The sequence below is a fragment of the Pan paniscus genome, chromosome 17 (genome assembly GCF_029289425.2).
Source record: "Pan paniscus chromosome 17, NHGRI_mPanPan1-v2.0_pri, whole genome shotgun sequence".
NCBI lineage: Eukaryota > Metazoa > Chordata > Mammalia > Primates > Hominidae > Pan > Pan paniscus.
In genome coordinates this window covers 65,435,527-65,458,327 of record NC_073266.2, presented here as the reverse complement: position 1 = coordinate 65,458,327, position 22,801 = coordinate 65,435,527, and the positions used below count along the sequence as shown (strand labels likewise).

General features: G+C 41.2%; 1 protein-coding gene across 12 annotated transcripts in view; it reads left to right on the top strand.

Moving 5' to 3' along the window:
• The first annotated feature begins 925 nt into the window (after positions 1-925).
• Positions 926-22,801, top strand: part of SMAD2 (SMAD family member 2) — an 89,780-nt gene continuing 67,904 nt past the window's right edge. For 2 of the 12 annotated variants that reach the window (XM_034943638.3, XM_034943635.3), the window contains exon 1: positions 927-1,276. The gene's annotated coding sequence lies outside the window, so the exon portion shown is untranslated. Of the gene's footprint in view, positions 1,277-1,433; positions 1,716-1,797; positions 2,341-11,968; positions 12,067-22,801 lie in introns of those variants that run through there. The other 10 variants (XM_034943636.3, XM_063597275.1, XM_055102648.2 and 7 more) reach the window with 10 other exon arrangements.

Genomic DNA, 22,801 nt, shown 5'->3' with positions numbered 1-22,801 from the left:
TCCCTGCCTGTGTCACAGTGGGTGCATAGTAAACACCTGATGTGATTAGTTGGGCTCAATATTTTGTCAGCAGAGGCTTGGGTGTTCCTAAGGGTAACCGCAACAAGGTTTTCCCTGGGTGCAGTTATGTTCTGGGCAGCCGTAAGTTTAGGGCCTTGCTGCCTCCTGTAGGGCAGATGTGCAAGTTGGGGCCTAATCGTCACAACAGTGGAGAAAAGGGGAAGGGGAAGATATCCCAGTCATTAAGGGACATCGTGACAGATGTTTCTTTTAGACTTCACAAAGACCCTTCAGGACATGGATTATTGATATCATTTTTACTGAAGACGGAACCAAAATTTAGGTTAAACACTTATACCTGGCATCCCCTACCCGGGCCCTAAGTGCTCTCCAAAGACCCCACCTCTGGGCTTATTTACATCGCGAACCCGCCCTCGTTCAGCAACACGAGGGCCCCGCCCACTCATTTGCATAGGGCGCGCCCAGTCACGGGCCGGGTCCTCGGGCTTCTCCCGAAGCCCTTTTCTCTCTCAGGCGCGTCCTCCGGGCTGCCCGGGGCCTCCCCGTGGGATGAGCACGTGTCCGCTGCCGGCCTCACGACGGACGGTGGACGACGCGGCAGGCCCCCACAGGCCCCACCCCACGACGCTGGCGAGGGATCGGGCGGCCACCGGGAATCGTCTTAATGCGCGGCAAGGCGCGGGCCTCTCCCTCTCCGCCCCTGAGCCCCGGTGGGAACGCGCCGGCGCCCAACTCAAGCGAAACCGCGGGCGTCCCGCCCCGCCCGGCCGCGCCCCGCCTCGCCTCACGCTAGACTGGGGAGGCGGGACCAATCAGCGAGCGACGTCTCCCTTCCGATTCGAGGCCCCCGATGCGCGGCTCACACCCCGAGCTTCCCTCGTGCTGATTGGCTGCGGGCGCCGCCGGTCCGGCCGGGAGGCGGGGCGGGCCGTAGGCAAAGGGAGGTGGGGAGGCGGTGGCCGGCGACTCCCCGCGCCCCGCTCGCCCCCCGGCCCTTCCCGCGGTGCTCGGCCTCGTTCCTTTCCTCCTCCGCTCCCTCCGTCTTCCATACCCGCCCCGCGCGGCTTTCGGCCGGCGTGCCTCGCGCCCTAACGGGCGGCTGGAGGCGCCAATCAGCGGGCGGCAGGGTGCCAGCCCCGGGGCTGCGCCGGCGAATCGGCGGGGCCCGCGGCCCAGGGTGGCAGGCGGGTCTACCCGCGCGGCCGCGGCGGCGGAGAAGCAGCTCGCCAGCCAGCAGCCCGCCAGCCGCCGGGAGGTGGGTGCGTGGCGCCGCGGCGGCCGGCGGCCGAGGGCGGAGGGCGGAAGCGGAGGTGGGCTGGCGGGGGAGGGCGCGGCCGTGCGGGCGGCCGGTAGGGCTGCGGGCGCGCGCCTGAGGGGAGGAGGGGCAGCGCGGGCGCGCGCGTCCTCACCCCCTCCTTCCCCGCGGGCGGCGGCCAGGCTCCCTCCCCTCCCCTCCCCTCTCCTCCCCTCCCCTACCCTCTCTTCCCCTACCCTCCCGCGCGCCCGGGCCGCCGGCCGGGCCCGGGCCTGGGGGCGGGGCGGGAAGACGGCGGCCGGGAGTGTTTTCAGTTCCGCCTCCAATCGCCCATTCCCCTCTTCCCCTCCCAGCCCCCTCCATCCCATCGGAAGAGGAAGGAACAAAAGGTCCCGGACCCCCCGGATCTGACGGGGCGGGACCTGGCGCCACCTTGCAGGTAAAGCCTGGGCGCCCGCGGGCCTCCAGCTAGGGAAGTGTTTGCGTGCGTCCGCGGCCGGGGCGATGGGCCGTGTCACATGGCCGCTGCGGGTGGGGGCTGGGGTGTGGTGAGTTCGGGGGCTGTGGGTGCGCCGGCCCGGGCGTGCGGGTTCGGGGCCGGAGAGCCGGGAAGGGACGGGGCTCGGCTGCACTGCGCTGCCGCCCAGGCTGACGGGGGCGGGGGCTGCCTGCGTCCCTTCCCCTCGCTGCTCTCACACTCCATAGTTTGTGGTTCTGATTTTTAAAGCCGAAGGGCCAGAGCTCTTGTTTCAGGAGTTGTGGGGAAGCCTTGTTAGGGACGCGTAATACTTTGCCTCCACTTTTTGTTTTTGGTGTCGTAACCTTTGTTAACAGTGGTAGTCTCGGGTTTTCCATGGCTTGTGTGTACTCACAAACACGCACACAGCTGATAACTCTGTGATCATCCTTCACTCACTTGTGAAAGTTGTTCTGCGGGTGGAGCCTATTAGTTTTTATCACACGCCTTTGGAAAGCCCTCGAAGTGATTTCTCGTATTTCAAACTTGGTTTTTAAAATTGCAACTTACTTTGTTCTCTTGGAGGGGGATATTGTCCTTGGGTCAGGTACGTTTGTCTTTTACTTATCCTTAAAATTTCCTTTTGATCCTAAACAGAAAAAGAATGCCTGGGTTGGTTTTGTTATTCCTTTCTCTTGACCCTTTAAAAGCAAAATACCACCAGTGTGTTGTCAACCATACCTTTAAAAAAGAAATTTCCAGGTAAAACGAATTTGCAAGCAGCATTTTCCATCAAAGTCATGTCTTGTTTGTTGCAATTTGGACTATCTTAAATTTGGGTTTGTGAAACTTTTAAAACGACATGTGTAAAATAATTGTTAATAAATAAATAACTTGGAATAATTACATCTTTTTAGAAATGGTCTTTGAAATGTGATTTAATTTCCAAAATTCTTTTTCTCTCTTCTGACTTCATATGAATTGAACCTGATAGTTTCGTATGAATGAATCGCTGATAGGATGTTTTCCTTGAGCCTAGTAATAAATTTGCTCTTATTATGCTGAAAATTTGCTATTCTACTTTAACACCCTTTAAAAAGTTTCCATCTTACAGAGAAGTTAGTCAAATAGTTAAATGGAGTTTCAACAGTTTTAATACATGAATTAGTGAAGCAGATGAAGCAGAGATGGGAGAAATAATTTAAAATGGGCTTCATAAATGTACCATAGTTTGAGGGTTTTAAAAAAATTTGCCTTCGGAAAACCCATACAAGATATTTAAAGAATTTCCTCTGCCAGAAGGTCATTTAGCAAACGTTTATATTAAATTCAAAAGTAATACTTTTATTTTTAAAGTTCCTTAGCCTTTGCCGTAAACTTAGCTGTCGTAGTAAATATAAATAGTTCACATCTTTAGGCATTTCTAAAGAGTGTGCCCACTTTTACTATAAATATTAAACTCTACTGGATTTAATTGAGTTCAAGGCTGTTCACTGGCCAGGTTTAATTAATGTAATGTGATTGGAAACGTTCATTTTGGGGTTTTAGTAAGAAATTGCTCTTAGAGCTTGGTTTTTATACTTAGCCACACCTTCTTTATAAAGTGCGGCCACAAGCATTGTAGATGTTCAACAAAAGTTTGGGTTTTCAAGGTTGTAACCTACGTTTACTTAGTCATAAGTGGTCATGTCTCTACACAGTCTGTAAGTTTCATGAAATAATAGTCTTTTAAGAAACTGTGCAGGGTAATTTCCTGTTGTTTGTGTCTTATCAGGCTTGGTATGTGTTTTAACTCTTGTGTAGGAATATTGGGGATGGTTTTGGTATTTCAACAGAACTTTAGTAGGAACAAAGGTTGTTTCTATTCTACTTCAAGATGGCCTGAGGTTGTTGTCCCCTTTTCATTTTCACATTGTAAATATTAGAATCATGTTGCTATAATCTTTACTTCACATTTGGGGGAATATATGTGAATGGAAAAACTCGGTTTAGCTGTGTAAACCGCTGGCCAAAGACCTATTGAATTTTTACATTTTGCAAATACTGTCAGTTTTAAAAGTCTTTCCTTGTTCTTGTTTGGTTTTGATTCTGTTGGTTTTGTGCTCTAGGGCTCCAAAAACCTCGTTTTGTAGCAGCTTTTTTATACAGGTGTTTTTGTAATGCATATAAAAGCTGTATTTAGTGCAGTCTGGCAGATGGAGATTTATTCATATTCTTAGGACAAAGAGTCATTTTTAGAGGGTAGAGGGGGGCATGTCTTTTAGATTCTTAGTCTTTTGATGGGTGTAGAAGAGCCATTTTTAGGCCCTTAGTTTCTGTGAGAGGTAAGATGTTTTCCCCTAAGTATTCCAAAGGTATGTCAGAAAATGTGAAACGTAAGGAACTCACAACCAGTTAAGAGAGGTTATGAGAGATTATGCATTTATATATTTTATTTTATTTTATTTTGAGACGGAGTTCACTCTTGTTGCCCAGGCTGGAGTGCAATGGCACGATCTCGGCTCACCGCAACCTCCGCCTCCTGGGTTCAAGGGCTTCTCCTGCCTCAGCCTCCTGAGTAGCTCACCGCAACCTCCGCCTCCTGGGTTCAAGCGCTTCTCCTGCCTCAGCCTCCTGAGTAGCTGGGATTACAGGCATGCGCCACCATGCCTGGCTGATTTTGTATTTTTAGTAGAGACGGGGTTTCACCATGTTGGTCAGGCTGGTCTCGAACTCCCGACCTCAGGTGATCCGCCCACCTCGGCCTCCCAAAATGCTGGGATTACAGGCGTGAGCCACCGCGCCCGGCCGATGCATTTATTTTCAACAAATACATTTATTCATTTATTCAACAAACAGCTTTTTCTGTGTGTCAGGCTCTGGACTAGGCAATAAAGTCTCTTAACAGCAAACAAGTACACCCCTGTTCCTTAATGGAGTTAGAAAAGTGGAAACTCGTGTCCCTTGCCCTATTATCCAGTGTTTAGAGTAAGACAGTTGTTAGTGTACAAATCAAGGGCACATGCATTACTGAGCCATTCCTAAAGTGAGCTTGCCTTGCTTCCTGTAACATGTAGCAGATAGCACTAGGGAAGATGTGAAGTGTTAACTCAGTGTCACTGGGAACAATCTGTGTATTTTGGGGGGACCTTGGCACCAGTTTTGCACAGTCTATACAAACTGAAGATACGGCCAGTCTTTCAGAAACATGTTTATTGCTGAACAGATGTACACTTGTAGAGGTAAGCTTCATCTGACCTTAATTTGATCACTTATTGCCCTTTAATTACAGAAGCTGGTTAAGGAAAGAAAGCAGAGTTGAATAACTCAGTGAAAGGATTGGGAATAAAGTGTAAAAACAGTTAGTTAAACCGAGACCCAGGATTGGACAGCAGTCTCATGTAGTGGAAAGGCCTTGGGTTTTGGAATCAGAGAGCCCTAGCCTAATATTTTGTTTCTCAGTTACAATACTGGGCAATTTACTACCAACCCCTGACCCTTGGTTTTCTGACACAAAATGGAAGTACTAACCCCTTCCTCTTATTCAGTGATCACAATTCAAGTACCTAGAACATTGCCTGAGATATAAGGGTCCTCTCAAATGATTTCTTCCTCTCTTGTAGTTGTGGGTTTGTTACTTGGGCTCTTTCTAATCCAAATGATTTGCCTACACTGTTATTATTGACCTATTGTAAAATGTATTTGAGAAGCAGACAATGAACAACAAAGGCCTGGGATAGCCAAATTGTCCCAGTCCATAGCTTAAAGCTTAGGAAAGCCTTGGAGACCCTTAATAAGAATGTGTTGGCATTTATTTAAAGTGTTTCTAACAAGCAAAGTTATCTGGCTTCTAAACCTGCACTAGATTAGAAACAAGTAGATTATGGGTACTGTGGGAGGTTTAGAGGGAGTGTGGTGGGGGCTGGGGAGTAGGATGTTAGCCTAGTGTCTCTTGTCAGAAAAAACAGATAACAGCCCGGTGAGGATAATAGAGATAATCTACAAGACACAAAAATAGTCAAAGCCTGACTAGCATGTCTGGGGCCATTGAGTGCAGGACCAGACCTGAAAGCATAGTAATGAATGTTCATCAATTAGCCTAAATCATGTTTGGGAAAATCTTTTTAAGAGTGCAATAATCTACGTAATATACTTTAGATTGTCACTCAGGATGATTAAGAAATGTTCTTAAAGGGGTTGAAGATTGTGCTATAGCTTATGGCTTATTTCATGAAAGATCACAGTACCTGTTATGACCAAGATGTTTTTCATTTGTTTTGCCATTCAGACAGCCATTCAGATTCCAAGCTGAAAGGGTAGCCAGCAGTAAAGAAAGGCTGTTTCAGTGTGGTAGCACCCTATGTCACCCCTTTCTTCGGTGTAAGTAATTTTTTTGTCAGTCTGCAGGAGTATCATATAAATTTTCACTTGTGCTTTGATAGTAGCGTATGCTTTTCACTGTGTTTTGAGATAGAGTATGCTCAAGATTTCTAGGATAAAGCAAGAGTGGATAGTTGGCCAGTCTCTCTGTTGAGGGTTTCTTGACTCTTGTCATGTGACTTCTGCCCAGTATTAGCACTGATAATTTTTTTGATCCTCTTTCTTGTAACCTTACCTCAGGGTTACTTCTTAAACCATCTACACCATCAGATAATTATTGGTGACCTTGTAATATGTAGCCTTGGCTGTTTTTAAGAATCAGGTTTTTTTTTAGCAGTAGTACAAAAGTACTAGCCTTTTTGGTTTAAAAATGCATAGTTAGAGGCTTATTGCTTGTCATTGATCAATTTTGATCATTTTTTCAGGTTGGTGTAATTGTGATGTATTCAGTTAGGACATAATTCAATGTTGATTCTAGATTTACATCTCAAAGATAGCTCGCAGCTTCAGTTCAGCAATTTCATGTAGGGAGAATATAATTTTTCCAAGCCAGGTGGATTTAGACACTGCCTTTAGTTTGGTCAGATAGCCAGAAATATTAGGGCAATTCTGTGTCTTCTGTGCTTGCCTCACATTGTACAGTGTGAGTGGTTCTCCTTGGCTCAGTGGGTTCCTCTTATTTGTAACTGAGGCACATTGATAGGACAGGTGCTTGATGTATCTTTAGGTTTGTAGTCTTAAGAAAATAGAAATTCTGACGTGATTAATTCTTATCAAAGTTTGTGAATTTACTGTGAAATTGTCACTAATTATCCTAGGTAGCCCTGTCATTTTTCAAAATCTGGTTTTACATTGGCCTCAAGGCTGTAGAGTAGTGGAAAGGGAGGATAGACTTTAGTTGCTTCTGTTTAGTACACGTGTCTACCTTAATGTAAAAATTTGCATTTCCTTGAATAATCTACAGTGTCATACCTTCCCTCATTTTGTGGGGAAGGGGGATGTAGTTTCACATTTAATGTATTCAGTAGGAATAATCTTGGGTGAACCACTGGTATTCCATCTGTTCATTAGTTTGAGTCTCTTAAGTCAAAAAAGACTCTTGATCTGAGGAAGTAGCATAGTGAATCTGTGATCTTATAGTTTGCCTATGTTTAAAAGTAAACTACATTTTCATATGCTGCTTCAGCTACTTCCAGAAATTCTGTAGAGACATAATGGTTAAGGTCTTGTAAATATCAAGGAAACGTTCCATCCTCATCACGTCTTTCATTTCAGAATGTGAGGTGGTGAGGCCGGAGGCAGTGGCTCACGCCTGTAATCCCAGCACTTTGGGAGGCCGAGGCGGGCGGATCACTTTAAGGTCAGGAGTTTGAGACCAGCCTGGCCAACATGGTGAAACCTTGTCTCTACTAAAAATGCAAAAATTAGCTGGGTGTGGTGGCGGGTACCTGTAGTCCCAGCTGCTCAAGAGGCTGAGGTAGGAGATTTGCTTGAACCGGGGAGGCCGAGGTTGCAGTTAGCCGAGATCCCGCGACTGCTCTCCAGCCTGGGAGACAGAGCAAGACTCCGTCTCAAAAAAAAAAAGAAAAAAAAGAAAATGTGGGGTGGTGAATCTTTTTTGCAGAGCCTCCTATATAAAATCCTCATAAATGATGCAGTGGAAGCTGGGCCCATGAGCCTTCTGCCTTGACTTGAGTGAACTATTGAAACTCTTTTGTTGACTAGAGATACTTTATCTGTGGTAGTGAATGCAAATTTTCCTTATTGAGATCAACTTTTAAAATTCTTTTTTTTTTTTTTTTTGAGACGGAGTTTTGCTCCTGTTGCCCAGGCTGGAGTGCAGTGGTGCGATTTTGGCTCACTGCAACCTCCGAGCCTCCTAGGTTCAAGCAGTTCTCCTGCCTCAGCCTCCTGAGTAGCTAGGATTACAGGCATGCGCCACCATGCCCGGCTAATTTTGTATTTTTAATAGAAACGGGGTTTCACCATGTTGGTCAGGCTGGTCTCGAACTCCTGACCTCAGGTGATTCGCCCATCTTGGCCTCCCAAAGTGTTGGGATTACATGCGTGAGCCACTGCGCCCGGCCTAAAATTCTTAATAGACAGGTAGTTAGGTTGTAGTTCATGTTAGCTGATCAATTAAACTTTTTTTTAAAAAATGTTTTAGTTATCAGGAGGGTCCAGCTTTGGCCTGAGGTTGTGCATTGGCCATTTCTGCTCGAAACCAGTAGTAGTCAGACTTAAAATGTGCACACCTGCACACACAGCAGCAACTAGAAAGCCTTTAGAGAGAAATATGCAGAATTTCAAAATGTAAAACAGATAAAAGGAGTAAAGCTGTTTTGTGGAAGGAAGAATAGGCAGTTGTTGAAGTCCTGCCTGATCAGTTTTCCTCTCATCCTCACCACCAGGAAGCCTTTGAAGCACAGCTGAAGAACAGTAGGTCTTGGAGAAATTTTTGCTGTAGACCTGCTCTATCTTAACAGGTAGCTGCCAGCCACATGTGGCTATTTAGCACTTGAAATGTGGCTGCTGTGACTGAGAAACTGAATGTTAAATTTTACTTAATCTAAATTTAGATAGCCATATGCAGCTGATGGCTACTGTATTAGACAGCACAGATACCCAAGGACATTTACATCATTGTATAAAGTTGTGTTGGGTGGCACTACTCTAGACTTTGCTTTAATTGAACTTTTATGGCCTGAGGACCCCACTCACGTGAATTGACGTGGTATTAGTTGCTGCTTCAGAAGAGGGTCAGGATAGACTTTGGGAATTTGAAGAGCAATTAGAGTACTTGTACTTTATATTTGTGCTGATTTGAGTCTGGGCCTGTGTAGTGTTGTCATAGGTGCTTTTTTTTAAAAAATAATCTGGGAATGATAAACCAATATGTAAGTTACGTGTTTACAAGTTGATTATAGAGTTGTGGATTCCACAAAACTCATTATAGGTGATAGGAATATAACTCCTAGTTAAAAAAAAAAAAAGTAGTCTCTTTACACAGCAGTCCCTATTTAATGTGGACTTTTGCTAAAATAATAATTTTCTTGAATTAAATTCAAGCTTGCATTAGGTTTGACAGTCCATAAAGTTGAACACATGAATGTTTTCTGTTTGCTTTTGTTTAAAAGACATGACCCATCATTCTCCATGGGGGCCGACCTAGGTTTCCAGTTGGCAGTGTCTTTCCTTACTAGCTTACGCTTTGGAAAGAACATAGTTGTAGTGAGAATTGAAAAATCTGTTTTTAAAAAATTGGGTTTTATGTGTTTTAATTTTTTTGAGGTTTTCTATTATCCTGGTTACTAATGAATTATTTATTTGACTAAAACAGTTATACAATTCCAGGTCATTGATGCTGCTGCTTTTATCTCTGCCATGTAGTATGTTTAAACATAGATTGCTAAAAATCTCGGTCTCCATAGAGGATTGGTTCCGGGACTCTCCTGCAAGCACCAGAATATGAGAACGCTGACGTCCCTTGTATAAAATGGTGTAGAATTTGTTTTATGCACATTTTATTGTTATTCTTTAAATCATCTCTAGATTACTTAATATCTAATACAATGTAAATAGTTGTTATTCTATATTGTTTTAGAAATGATGAGAAAAAAGTCTGTACATGTTCAGTACAGTCACAGTTTTTTCCTGAATATTTTTTATCCATGGTTGGTTTAATCCATGTATTTGGAACCCACAGATAAGGAGGATTGACTGCACATTGATTTTATATTATTTCTAGTGGGACCTTAGATGTTCTAGATGAGGCAGCACCATCATATTTAAAGTATTTTTGTTGAAATAATTAACTTTGGTTTTCTTTCTAAATAAAAATTCACATAGGTATTTGGGGAATATTTTGTATTTTCCTGCAGTTTGAAGATTTGAAATTTCTCTTCCCTCCATACCTTTTAAAAGTGCAATCTACTTTTGCTTTCTACATTTAATCACTATCTGTTCTTGACTTCAACTTTGCAAAAATATTTTTTAACCATTCTTTTTCACATTTCCCTTCCTACTGTCCTTCCAGATGAACTGTCAAGTTTAGCAGTCTTTTCTCAGTGATCATACTTTCTTCAGTGTTTGCTGTTATTGTTTATACTGTCTTTATCTAAATTTCTTAAAATGACACAGACACAAGTTAGGCCCATTCTTCCTACTGTAAACAGATGAAAATGTTGGATAAAATATAAAAGTTTTCTCTTATGTATACAGTTGATCTTGAGAGAGAAAGTGCCCAGGTACTAGAAACTTAGAAAAATCAGTCAACTTTAAGGAAAGTGTGGCCTTGGGGGATTTACTAGAGATAAGATTCAGTAGTTGGGGCTGAGGTTATAATGCCATTCAATGAAAGGAGACAGAACTGTGGGAACTGTGTGCTTAAAAAAATTAAAAAATGAAAAGTGTTCTGGTATCATTGAAACATCTGGGGCTTCTTGGAGAAAGAAGCCTCAGACCTCTCTATGGAGGAACTGGAAAAACAGTAGGCTTTAGATGGACTTTAATATCACAGCAAGGCAAGGCAGGGTACATGAAAACATCTACAGCTGCATGTGGAATAGTGAATTTTTGTATACATAATCCATGACTGTAATCCAAAATTCAGGGATACCCAGTGAAGAGTCTCTTTACTGGTCTGTTCTTTGCATACAGTTGCCTTTTCAAAGGCAAGTAGCTTTACTAGGTTTTTGTGTGGTGTTCCAGAGATTTTATGCATCTATGAACAATTTTGTGTGTATATTACCTTTTAGTACAAGTGGTCACATATGTCACTTTAATAGTACATCTTATTTTGTGTCAGTATGTAATGAATGCCTTTCTTCTTTTTTGGAGTAGTGGGTTGTATAATATTCTTTTGTATGGGTGTCTGTAAATTTTTTTTTGAGACAGTGTCTCACTCTGTCACCCAGGCTGGAGTGCAGTGGTGTGATCACAGCTCACTGCAACCTTGACTGCCAGGGGTCAAGTTAATCTCCCACCTCAGCTACCTGAGTAGTTGGGACTGCAGGCGCATGCCTACCATATCCAGCTAATTTTTAAAATTTTTTGTAGAGGTGGGGTTTTGCCATGTTGCCTAGATTTGTCTTGAACTCCTGGGCTCAAGTGATTTGCCTGCCACGGCCCCTCAAAGTTTTGGGATTACAGGCGTAAGCCACTGTGCCTGGCCGGGTGTCTGAATATATCATCAGTCCTCTGTTGAATGTTTCCGGTCTTGTGGTATTAAAAACAATGCTACAACAAATAACTTCGTTTATATAGCATTTTGCTCCTTTGCAGGTATGTCTGTAAGATAGATTTCTAGGAGTAGTTCAAAGAATATCTACATTTGTAATTTATTTTAGAGAATGTACTTTATTCATTTTTTCGAATAACACATGCACATGGTATAAAAGTCAAGGAGAACAAAATAGTAAATACTGAAAAAAGTAAGCCTCCTTTACATCTCCTACCTCCTGCTGCCCAGTTGTGCTTTCCAGAAATGTAATCACTGTTACTAGCTTTTCGTTTATCCTTCTAGAGTTGCTCTGTCCAGTATGATAGCCACTAGCCACCATGTGGCTATTGAGCTCTTGAAATTGAGATGGACCACAAGCATAAAATACACACCAGTTTTCTAACAGTACAAAAACAGAATGTTAAATATTTCAATGGTTTTTAATACGGATTGCGAATTGAAATAGTATTTTGGATATATTGGGTTAGATTAATAAAATTATTAAATTATGATTTCATCTTGTAATTCCCGCTGTGATGGCATCAGGAAATGGGATCTTTGGGAGATATTGAGGTCAGGAGGGTAGAGCCCTCATGAACGGGATTAGTGCCTTTATAAAAGAGACCGTTGTTAGCATTCTGTCCTCCATGTGTAGATACCTGAAAAAAGCGGCAGTCTGCAACCCAGAAGAGGGCCTTACTTGGAACCTAACCATGCTGGTACCATGATCTCGGACTTGCAGCCTCCGGAACTGTGAGAAATAAATTTCTGTTGTTTATAAGCCACCTAGTCTGTAGTACTTTGTTATACCGTCCTGAACTGACTAAAGCACACCAAGTTTTACTTTTTTAATGTGGCTGATAGAAAATTTAACAATATGTGGTTTGCATCCTGTTTCTGTTGGATAGCACTGGTCTAAAGAAATCCATACATATATAAACATGTACTAACATAAGAATTCCACTTAGGCAAAATTTTTTTCTTTTGCGTTGTAATCTTTGGAATCAGAAATCTGCTGAGATATTGGTAAAGAGTGGTACAAAGCTGTTCTTTATGGCCTCATCAGTCACCCCCATCCATTTATCATTTGGCTCTAATCAGTGAAGGTTATGCTTCCATTGACTTTTACAGTGTTCACTTTGGAGAGAAGGCTGCCGTTGTTTTGGCTTCGTCTTTTTTAGCTTGCTCCGATTTGCACTGGTTGCCTCTACACCTAGTACGCAGCAGTCATTCTGAGATTTCCCCCTCACTAGCATATTAGGGATTGCCTTCATTTTTCTTCTTTGTTAGATCTCCTATTCTTTGTGTGTGTGTGTGTGTGTGTGTGTATTTTTTTTTTTGAGACAAGGTCACACTCTGTTGTCTAGTTGGAGTGTAGTAGGGTGATCATGGCTCACTGCAGCCTTGCACTCCTGGGTTCGAGTGTAGATCGTATTCCTTTTTGTTTTACTAGTATCTCCTTTTGATGAGACATATTCTTCAGGACCTTCCTGGAGAATGTGTTGGGGGTGGGGCGGTAAATACTTGGAGATGTTGCATGTCTGAAAATGCCTTTGTTCTGGGTAACATAAGTCTAGGTTGGAAATTTTTTTTTGAAAAATTATGAAGCCCAGAATTACGAAGCCATTGCTCTCTTGACTTTGTTTACAGTATACTGTTGACAAAACCAAAGCCATTTTGATTGTTTTCTATATAACCTATTTTTTTTCCTCCTTGGAAACTTTAGGCCCTTTCTTTGTCTTTGGCATTCTGGTTTTGCTACCATGGGCCTTCTTGTAGGTTTGTTTTCATCTGTTTTACTGGGGTCTTGATGGGCCCTTTCCATCTAGAAACTCCCATCTTTCAGTTCAGGGGCTTTTTCTTAATTTATCTATTTGACTCCCCTACTCTGCATCTCTGTTTGGAACTGTTGTTGGGACATTGGACCTCTGGAACCAGTCTTCCAATTTTTTTCATTTTCTCTACTGTTTCCCATCTTTCTTTTCTGCTTTCTGGAAGATTTCTTCTACTTTATCTTCTAGCACTTCTATTGATTTTTTTCCCCCGTTTCTGCTGTCATGAGCTATCAAGCTATGCAAGAGCTGTTAAGTTCTCTGAATGCTGCCTTTGAGAGCATGCTGCTCTTTCTTCAGGGTTGCTCAGTCTTATTTCTCTGGCCATGTTGATGTTTTAAAAATGTTTTCTTTCTCTGTATAGTCTTTTCTTGAAGCTGAATTTTTCTGGTTTTGTTTGACCTTTTTCCTCAGATAAAGTAATTCTTAAGAAGTGGGGATCTAAAAAGCTGATCAAAAACTCAACACGTGGGTGAAACTTGTCTCCTTTCAGTTTCACTGGAGAGGGATCTGAGCAGGCAGGCTGTTTGTTGGTAAACTCCCAATATTAGCATCTATATGCCTTTCCTCCTGGGTCGGTCAGGTACCCTAGTGAAGTCTTTTGATCTGAATAACTGGGCGGAGGTCTGGCTGCTAGTATTTGGGAGCCAAAACCCAGTGGAGGAAGGGGTTTGGGAGTCGACATTTAACATAGCGTGCTCATGTTCATTCACACCCTCTTTTCTTCCTACTTATACCCAGGCCATCTCCTAGTCCAGGGATTTTGTTTTCCCCTTTGCAGAAAGTAAACGTTGAGGCAGAGGATTAGTTATCCAGAGACAGTGGGGGCGGAAATCTAAGAACCGAATTCCTTTCTACAAAGCTCTTAACAAGTGCTACCTATTATTCCTTCCCCTGCCTGGCCCTCAGTTCCTGCCATGACTTGCTGTTGGTTCCTTAAGTTTTTGAGGTTTCTGTGTTAATCAATGGTTTTCAGCTTTCCCTACAGCTAGCCTAGAGTTAGTAGTTTCTGATCTGTTCAATTACTGCTCACCCATTTTCCAGCCATTAAAATTTTGCTTCTGTTTTCTCCTTACCTCTTCTCCCTATCCTCATGAGGTTTCTGGTTTTAAAAAATTCCTTGGTTAGGCGTGGTGGCTCATGCCTGTAATCCTAGCACTTTGGGAGGCTGAGGCAGGAGGATTGGTTGAGTCCAGGAGTTCAAGCCTAGACAACATAGGGAGAACCCATATCTTAGAAAAAAAATTCTTTGTTATGGTTTTCAATAGGCTGTTTTCATCTACAATGCAATGATGAGTTAAAGTTTTCCACTAAAAATTTTTTTACCAATAACTCTCCAAAAGAATTGAAATAGAATAACGTATAACTCCAAGTCAGTGGGGATGAGGGGTGGAAATAAAGAGAAATTGATCACTCCAGTATAAGGCAGGGAAGAAGAAAAAAGCAAAGAAAAATGCATAGGTATTAGAAAACACAAAATAAGATGGTAGAAAATAAGCTGAAATATCTCCATAAACCCAATATGTAATCTCAGATTAAACTTGCTGGCTAAAGGAGAACAAAAATTTAAAAAATCTAACCAACTGTATTTTACAAGTGGAGAGACTCCTAAAAGTATGATGACATAGTTTAAAAGCAAAGGAATGGAAAAGATATACTAGGTGTAATTTATAAGGTAAAATTGGAAGAATTACAGGTATAAATCAAATCTATAATCGTAGTAGAAAATTTTAATATACCTCTCAGTAATTTATGAAAGGGTAGATTTAAAAAACTACAAGGTTATGAAGGATTGGAAGAGTACAATTAGCAAGCACCCAACAATTACAGAAGATACATTCTGTAAGGAGAATCGCTTGAACCCAGGAGGCAGAGGTTGCAGTGAGCCGAGATCATACCACTGCACTCCAGGCTGGGCGACAGAGCGAGACTCCGTCTCAACAACGACAACAACAAAAATAGTGTCAGCGAGACTCCGTCTCAACAACGACAACAACAAAAATAGTGTCTTTGATTTAGTGCATGTAACTAAGTTGAAAAGAGTGCCAAGATTGATAGAGGAGAAAAAGAGTGTACAAATGTATTGGAAATGAAGGGATGGTATAACTGCAGACAAACTGAGATTTTAAAACTGCAAGAATACTGTGAACAGTTTTATTTCTTTAAATTTGGAAACAGGTAAAGTGGACAATTTCTAGCAAAATAAATTACCAAGTTGGCTTAATAAGAATTAGAAACTTCACTAGATTATGATTTAAAAACTTAGTCATGTTTAGAAATACACCTATATCAGGCGGGGCATGGTGGCTACCACTTTGGGAGGCCAAGGCGGGTGATCACTTGAAGTCCGCAGTTTGAGACCAGCCTGGCCAACATGGTGAAGCCCTGTCTCTATCAAAAATACAAAAATTAGCCAAGCATGGTTGCAGTCGCCTGTAATCCCAGCTAATCAGGTGGCTGAGGCAGAGCCCAGGAGACAGAGGTTGCAGTGAGACAAGATCGTGCCACTGCACTCCAGCCTGGGCGACAGAGTGAGACTCTGTCTCAAAACAAAACAAAACAAAATAAATAAATATACCTGTACCAATGTAAAATTTTAAGTCCTCAAGCAAAACACCAGACTACAAATGAAGACCCCGTATGGGCAAGTGCAACCAAACGTGAGGGATTAACTCTAATCTTATACAAAATGTTACAGAAAAATTATTTTGCAAGGCTACTATAATCTTGATACCCCAACCAGATAGTGTGAGAAGGGGATATAGGCTGCATTCTCACCAAAGAACATGGCAATAAAAATTGTAGTTTGTAAAATGTTAGTATTTACTCAAAACAAAAATACCATGACTAATTAGGGTTTGTCTCAGGAATGTAGGGATGATTAAGCATTAGAAAACTCGTAAATGAAATTCATCATGTTAACACATTAAAGGAGAAAGGCCATATGATAATTTTGATGGACAACGGGAAAGCATATGATAACATTTAGTACTTGTTCATGACAAAAATTCTTAGGAAATGAATACAAGAGAACTTTCGAAAGGGTGTTAAAAAACACAGAAGAGTACATACGGTATAATTCCATCTATATGAATTTCTGGAACAGGTAAAATTAATACTCAGTAATAGAAGTCAGTAGTTGCCTGACGGGGGAAGGTGGATTGACTGAAAAGGAACGTAAGGGAGACATCTGAGGTGCTGGAAATGTTGTTTTTTTTTGGGATTGTGGTTACATTAGTGTAAACATTTGTTAGAATTATTGATTTCATGCCCACTCACGGTTCGCGACCCTCAGTTTAGAGAAATTGTAGAGTGCAGCATATGGTGAAATGTCTCTTTTAGCAAAGTGTGTGTGTATATACTAGGTTGCATGTAAAATGTACTTTTCACTGTGGGACTCTTTTCGGTTAAAAAGTTTGAAAGTTTGAAATTTTCTACCCTAGAAGAGCTTTTACATGGTATAAAATGATATATACCAGCCTATTCATAGCAGATTGTGAGAGAGGAAAATTGGAAACCTAACTAGTCATCCAGAGTGAATGGACAGTGAACTGTGCTAGTCATAAAATGGAATGCCATGTGACAGCTAAAATGAATGAACTAGGATTTAGGATTATGTATGTATCAGCATGGACTGAACAGTATCAAACTTTCATATAAATTTATAAAATGTACAGAACTGTATTGTATGGATACAATATGTAGCAAAACTGTTAAATGACCATGGGGGAACATCAGGATAGTGATAATCTCTGAGAAGCAAGAGGGAGGGAAATGTTATCAAAGAGGAATACATAGGGGGCTTTAGCTGTATCCGTATCTTATTTCTTATGTCTGATCAAGTACTGCAAAATGCTAAGATACAACAGCTAGATGGAAAGTACATGAGTGTTGAGTGTAATATTTTTGTATAATTAAAGTCCCCATTTACAATAAAAACCAAGATACCTGGAGAAATAAGTAAATTTGACAAGATGTAAGATTTTTTATGGAGAAAATATGCAACTTATCAATAGATAATAAATAAATGGAAATACTCATTTGCATAGTCGGAGTACTTGATATCATAAATATGTTCTCCATAAACTAATATAAATTCATTGCACTTCCAATCAAAATCCTATAGGATTTTTGTAGAACATGCTAAACTTAAAGTAACCAGCAATACTACACATCTGAAAAATAAGGAAGGGGGCTCACCCTGGCAAATATCAAGACTAACTAGAAAGCAGTAGTAATTAATATTTTCTTACATTGATGTTAAGTGTGAACAAATAACAGAATGCGTGTGATCAGACCTTTATTTAGTAGGAATTTGTTATGCGACAGAAGTGGCATTATGACTTAGCAACAGGTAAGCTTTAATACACAGGCTGTCCTTATGAGAGATGGTTAGATCACTGTCTCACCTCTTAAAACCAAATTTCTGATCTTTCTTTTAGAAACTTAATATGAAAAGTAAACTAAAGTGTCCATAAGAATATCTAGAGGGGATTCTCTGTATTACGTCAGGGTATTTATTTGTGCCTCACATTCCTCATTTGTAAATAATAGTACCTAACCCCAGTTGGTTCTTAGGATTCGGAATTCTTGCTTACTGGACTCTTAGGCTTAAGCACTCAATAAATGTTTCCTACTGTATTTAGAGGCACAGCAAGATTTCTTTGAAAAGCAAGGTTGTGGCATAAAAGATTTTTAATTAAAATATAGCTTTGTGTGTTCCAAAAGACAACATAAAATGAAAAGTCATTCTAAGGATTTGGAGATTTTTTTGTAATACATACTCAGTGATAGGGTTTATGTCAGAATAAAAACAGTAAGAAAAGGACCACATAGTTGAGGACTCTGGAAAGAGTATGCACTGTTGTTTAATTAAATGTGCAGAGAATGCTATTTGTCAAACTATAATATAGAGTTAATAACTTGAAGGCTTTACTACAAGTTCAGGATAATTAGACCTCTTACCTTATTGAAACTTTCCGGTGAGTAATCTTAGAATCCTAATTTTACTAAGGTATCATTTGGTAAGCCGACTTATTCAGCTGTAAAGATAGTCTTTGTGTTCTTTTGAAATCTGCATTATGTAAGTATCACTTATTGCTGGAATTAGAAATAAGTGTCTGAACTTAGATTTCAATTCTTGCAGATGTTGAAAATTTATTTCAGTAGAGAACTTGCTGCCACACCGTTGAAGGAAATCTGTATATTCTGTAAATGACTCATTCACGTTTTGATAGCAACTTGATTATAAATCTAGTTTTCTTTTTTGTATTTCATTTGTTTTTAACCTGGAACACATTGTTATCTGTTCCTTGTCAGCCTACATTCAGTCTATTTACACTTCAAAAATATTGGCTAAAAATGCTTCAGTTTTTAAAATAAAAGCTTAACTAATTGAGATATATTATCAGCATTACTTACAACAAATGTTATTTTATTACATAATTTAAAAATTTTCCGGAGATATTAGACAGATGTCAGCCAACCATGGTTACTGAGACATGCAAAGGTAAGGCTGGTAACTTTAAGTGTTCACTTAGTTCCAAAATGGTTTTAACTCCTCTTGTAAGACATGGGACACTGAAATCATGTGGCAATACCAGGTCATGTGGCCATTCAGATGACCCAGAATAGGCCTAAACTTAAGTTAGTTTCATTTCAGTGAAGAAAAAATATTGTAAAGGTTTTATAGAAAAGTTTTAGATCCCCAGGAATACAGCTTAACTCATAAGAAACATTTCTCCTAACGAAAGTGTAACAGACTGGGCGCTGTGGCTCATGCCTGTAATCCCTGTGCTTTGGGAGGCCGAGGCGGATGGATCATCTGAGGTTGGGAGTTGGAGACCAGCCTGGCCAATATGGTGAAACCCCATCTCTACTAAAAACACAAAAAATTAGCCGAGCGCGTTGACGCGTGCCTGTAATCCCAGCTACTCCGGAGGCTGAGGCAGGAGAACTGCTTGAACCTGGGAGGTGGAGGTTGCAGTGAGCTGAGGTCACGCCATTGCACTCCAACCTGGGCAACAAGAGTGAAACTCCTCAAAAAAAAAAAGTGTTACAGAAACTGTTTACTCTCATTCCTCCTAATGCTGGAAATCCCTTTTTTTTTTTTTTTTTTTTTTTTGCTGTTTATACAGAAGTTTCATTTTTTATTCTTTTTTTTAGGCTAAATTCTTATGAATGGAATAATTGAACCAAAGATATAGATACTTGTAGGGAGATTCTTTTATTTTGCTTTTTCTATCAGTTTTTCACAAGGAACAGAGAGATTACTCATGCTAACTCAAAAAGAGGTTTTGTTCTGAGGATATAATTGTGGAGCTGGAACAGGCCTGGACAGTCCTCAGAAACCAAGCCTAGAGATTGGCTGCTCTGCTTTTCTTCAAGACACCAGTTGTCTCTGCCTAGCTCGGGCACACACTCTTACTTGTACACTGACTGCTAGCTCCCCTGAGTCTACTATATTTTATGCTGCCTCCTGGCCATGTGATGAACATAGTTACTTACATAAAGGCATGTATAAAACTGACCCTTTAGCCTTCAGGGTTGCTTCTCTTTCCTCATTCCAAATAGTGATGAATGTACCATTACATGCCACTCAGTTACATTAGGTAGTCGGTCACATTAGTTGTGTTTCAATCCTTTTCCCTAAACTGCACGTCCAGTAGGTCATTCAAAATGCGAATTGTCACTGAAATAAATGAAGTAATACTCCTATCATTAGCAGTAATTTCTATCTTCAGCTCTTTAATCTGCACTGGCCTTATTTTCCCCTCATCTTCTGCCACAGTGCTTCCTGTGCACCGTATTTTAGTGATAACCTAAATTTTTCGTCTCTCCTAAAACGTTTCCTGTCTTTAGAAAACATGCTGAACTTTCTGCCTGCTGTATTATCTCTCTCAATACTTGTGCTCTGGTGTCAACTTTAGTGTCACCTTTCCCTTCCAAAGGTTGAATCCTGTTCTCTGTGCTAGGATAAGACTGTGTCACATGATACTACGGTGTCTGTAGTTGGCTCCTCTAGAGCATACTTTGTGGCACAGAGTAGGAATCCAACAGGGGCCAAAGGTAGCCAAGTACACTTTTTGCTACCTGATAGTCCCAGGTTATTAGTTGGTAGATGATTACATGCGTTTGATGGAGTTTTGTGTATTTGCTTAATTTTATCAAGTTACATACTACAGTGCTTATTTATGTGTCGTATTATAGGTCTACCACTATAGACAGTTTAACCGGGCTGTTAAGTTCACTGTTGCTCTTTTATTTGCATTACAGTTCCCTAATTCTACGCAAACCTCACTTTCCCACCATTTCTACTATATTGCTAAAGAAAGTTACATAATCCTATTATTGACTCCTTTCAAATTTTTAGTGTTTGAACCCTAGTTGGACTCCCAAGGTTGCCAATGCAGTATTGTTATGTGGCATTCCATACATCCCTAAAAAGGGTTGACATGGCCAAATTTATGAAATTTATGAAATTTGGCATGCTGTGTTGCCTCTTCCTGGAGGGAGGCCTTGGGGCCAGTCTCCTGAATTGAGCTTGAGGACGCATTGATTTTTTTTCTGTTTCGAGGGGCGTGAGTATGATTATATTAGGTTATGGCCATTATTTTCTTTTCTTTTTTTTTTTTTTTTTCCAGATGGAGTCTCGCTCTGTTGCCCAGGCTAGAGTGCAGTGGCGTGGTTTTGGCTCACTGCAACCTCTGCCTCCCAGGTTCAAGCGATTCTCCTGCCTCAGCCTCACGAGTAGTTGGGACTACAGGCACTCGCCACCACGCCCAGCTAATTTTTGTATTTTTAGTAGACATGGGGTTTCACCATGTTGGTCAGGCTAGTTCTCGAATGCCTGACCTCGTGATCCAACCGCCTCTGCCTCTCAAAGTGCTGGGATTACAGGCGTGAGCCACCACGCCTGGCAGTTATGGCCATTATTTTCTAGCAAATTATACCAAGGGCTGAATATCTTCAGTTTGAGGACCTTTTTTGAGAACATTCTTTTGATAATTTAAAGTTCTTTTTTGAGCTTTTACTTAATGTTTCTTTTTTAGTAAATATACAGTTGACCCTTGAACAGTGGGGTGGTTGGGGTGCTGTCCTGCACAGTGAAGAATCTGTGTATAACTTTTGACTCTCCTAAAACTTACGACCTACTGTTGACTGGAAGCCTTACCAATACATAAACAGTTGATTAACCCATATTTTGCATGTCACATGCATGATAAACTGTATTCTTTAAGCTAGAGAAAAGAAACCTACTAAGAAAATCATAAGGAAGAGAAAATACATATACTATTCACTAAGTGGAAGTGGATCATCATGAAGGTCTTCATCCTCATTGTCTTCACTCTGAGTAGGCTGAGGAGTGGTTGGTCATGCTGTCTCACAGGTAGAAGAGGCAGACTGGGAGTCAGGCACATTCAGTGTAACTTTATGAAAATAAGCAATTTTTGCCTGACTTTTTGCATTTTCATTTCTCCGAAAATGTTTCTGTGTGGTACCAGTCCTCCTTACACCTTTTGCTTTAGTTTCAGTGCCCATGTAATAGAAGGATCTGTGTTATAAAAGAAGTCAAAAGCAGCCTTCAATAACTAGAACCCTATATATATATAGCTAGATTGTCCTATGTCAATTTGTTTTCTGGCACTGCTTCTTCTGCATCTTCTTCCTCATCATCTGGAGCTAGTTTAGAAGCACTGATCTCTGTTATGTCGTCTTCTGTTAATTCCTCTGATGTGTGGAGTCTGTTAGCCCTTGAATTTCTCTAAAAAGATTCATCTCTTGAAGCCCTTCACTCCCCACTTTTTTTTTCCCCCATATCCACAATCTCTTATGATTTCCTCGATAGGCTCTGGTGTAAATGCTGTGAAGTCGGGCACGTCTGGATACTGTTTTCTCTAGTAGGAATGTATCATTTTGGACTTGATGGCTTTCATGGTTTTTTTCTATAACAGCAATGGCATCTTCCATGGCGTAATCCTTCCATACTTTGATGACACTCTATCAGAGTTCTTTTTTGTAACATTGACAGTCTTTTCCATGGAGTACTGTGTGTAATGAGCCTTAAAGGTCCTTATGACTCCCTGATTTAGATGTTATTAATGTGTTCAGGGACAAGTAGATCACTTTGACATATTTGGTGTTGGAATCATGGGATTGTGGGTTACCAGCGACATTGTCCAATGTCAAAAGAACTTTAAAAGGCAGTCTTTTACTGGCAGGGTCCTTGACTTCAGGGACAAAGCATTGATGGAACGAATCCAGAGAAAAGCGTTCTGGTTGCCCTGGCCTTTTTGTTGTGGCAGCCGGTGTTTATCTTTTCCCTTCAAGGATTGGAGGTCAGCAGCTTTATAGAGAAGGGCAGTCCTGATCATAAACCTGGATATATTTGCACAAAACAGTAGAGTTAGCCTGTCCTTTCCTACCTCAGATCTGGTGCTTGTTTCTCTTTTTGCTAAAAAATGTCCTTTGTGGCAGTTTTTTCCCCTAGAATACAGCACTTGCATCTGCATTAAAAACCTGTTCAGGCAGATACCCTTTCTCCTCAATGATTTTCTTAATGGTGCCTAGGAACTAACTCATCTACTTTGGTTGACAGAAGCTCCTTTCCTGTTATCTTGACATTTTTTAAGCCAGCCTGTTTCTAAATTCTCAAC